The sequence below is a fragment of the Schistocerca piceifrons genome, unplaced genomic scaffold (assembly GCF_021461385.2).
Source record: "Schistocerca piceifrons isolate TAMUIC-IGC-003096 unplaced genomic scaffold, iqSchPice1.1 HiC_scaffold_362, whole genome shotgun sequence".
NCBI classification, from domain to species: Eukaryota; Metazoa; Arthropoda; class Insecta; order Orthoptera; family Acrididae; genus Schistocerca; species Schistocerca piceifrons.
The window spans coordinates 1-2,500 of record NW_025728584.1 but is presented as its reverse complement, the minus strand read 5'-3'; positions in this window follow the sequence as shown (position 1 = coordinate 2,500).

Below are 2,500 nucleotides of genomic sequence, written 5' to 3'. Positions count from 1 at the left end.
AACCCATGTTGTGCCTTAACCTAACCCATGTTGTGCCTTAACCTAACCCATGTTGTGCCTTAACCTAACCCATGTTGTGCCTTAACCTAACCCATGTTGTCGCCTTAACGTAACCCACGTTGTCGCCTAAACCTGCTCTGTAATTGTTATACGACTCGTTCAATTACTGTAGTGTTGCCCACCCGCAACCCTCGCAATATAGTTCGCTACTCGCACTGCCCGCACCCCTGTGTATCGCTTCATGTTAAACACCTTGCAAGTCTTGCTCACTTTCCACATGCTCCTGCTGTACACTGTAATGTGGATGGCAGCAGGACGTACATGCCGCCCCTCCCCACGTCCCCACCTTGCCCCCTGCCTTCGCAAGCTGGTTGGTGAGAAGTTTGCATGTTCAATGCCCTTCGCATGCGACGTACTCAGGCTACGTTGTGGTGCGGCCTGTGTCAACTGTCCGCTGATGTCGTACGCGTGAACCACAATCTGTACTGCACATTCGTCCTTATGTACTGAATGATACATCGTGGCACATGTGTGACCGCACAACGACTGCGCCCAAAAACGGCGGACCATACAGTGCAAATATTGTGCACGCAGCTACGTGTCGTCTCCCTATGAGAGCTGGATTGCAGTGTGGTACGCCATAGAGACGTGTGGGAGGAACGGACGCCGTGGATGGCGATCAGCATGAGCTGTCTGTTGATGTATTCGGACCTAGTCGTCTCTCCTCACACACCGTGATGGCATGGTGCACCGCGTTCCATATCTGCGACATGCTACAGAGGCCGGTTGACAGTCGTTCGAGCAATGGACATCGCATACGTACGGGGGCCACCTTCCACGTATTGTCTAGGCGTGCACATTTTGTTGCGTGTATGTGGGCAGACGTAGTGTGGCGTGACACCTGACACAGGCATGCAATAATCGTTGAAGTTGCAAATGGCGATGGACGCCTGCGTTTTCTGGTGAAGTTACGCAAATGAACAAATGGTAACCTGTTGTGGTGCGGTTGTTCTCGCTAGGGGTGAATCGGTGATGGCGACGATAGGTTGAGGTACTAACCGGTTGTTCCAGCGATACCCACCATGCCGACGAAACTGAACGGCATCTGGGTGTGAAGCGATACGCGGCGGTGGCTGGGTGGGACCGTCCCCGGCCGGTGAGGGGGCGCCTCCCGGCGTGCTGGCCGCGCGGTGCGTGGGCGCACGCGCTACAGCCGGCTGGTGGGGGCGGCCAGTGGCAGGCGCGCCGGCCGACGGACGCGGCAGGCGTCGCAGCTGCGCGCCGGCGCACCCTGCGCGCGGCGCCGTGCGGCCAAAGTAGGTCCTCGCGGGCCCGGTGCGAAGCGCGGTGGACATCTTCAGTGTGCTGGTCCGATTGAGGACTGTGTGCGTTGAGGATGCGCCGCCGCCCGGCGCTCGGCGCCGCGACGCCGTCTGCTGCTCGGTCGCCCCAGCGGTTCTCGCTGGTGGTTTGTATCGCAGCTGTGCGGATGTGTTGGCGCGTGCGCTGTGCTGGGAGAGTTCGCTTCGGCACCCAAGTGGGGCTTTTGTCCTTCTGTGGCGCTGGCGTTGGAGCTGCCGGTCACCGTAGGTGGCGCGTGTTGTCTCCCGCCGGCAATGCCACGACAGCACGCTCCCGGGCCTCTGTCGGCAGCGGCAAGCTCAGTTGGGAGCACGGGTGGTCGCACCGAAAGCGTCTACTCGCCTAACTCCGGGCGATTGCGCCTCTCTCGAACCCGACCAAGTACTTGGGACGGCGCTGCGCGCCGCCGGGACCTGAGAGGGTTTCGAGGTGTATTGTGCAGGGGAGCTCAGCCTCCTCCTGTTTGCAGAATGATTGAGCGGACGCTTGCGTGTTCGCGCGGGCCCCCGGGACACACTCCCGGGCGGCCGGCTGCTCAGCTCTAGTTGACGCAGCTCCCTGGTTGATCCTGCCAGTAGTCATATGCTTGTCTCAAAGATTAAGCCATGCATGTCTCAGTACAAGCCGCATTAAGGTGAAACCGCGAATGGCTCATTAAATCAGTTATGGTTCCTTAGATCGTACCCACGTTACTTGGATAACTGTGGTAATTCTAGAGCTAATACATGCAAACAGAGTCCCGACCAGAGATGGAAGGGACGCTTTTATTAGATCAAAACCAATCGGTCGGCTCGTCCGGTCCGTTTGCCTTGGTGACTCTGAATAACTTTGGGCTGATCGCACGGTCCTCGTACCGGCGACGCATCTTTCAAATGTCTGCCTTATCAACTGTCGATGGTAGGTTCTGCGCCTACCATGGTTGTAACGGGTAACGGGGAATCAGGGTTCGATTCCGGAGAGGGAGCCTGAGAAACGGCTACCACATCCAAGGAAGGCAGCAGGCGCGCAAATTACCCACTCCCGGCACGGGGAGGTAGTGACGAAAAATAACGATACGGGACTCATCCGAGGCCCCGTAATCGGAATGAGTACACTTTAAATCCTTTAACGAGTATCTATTGGAGGGCAAGTCTGGTGC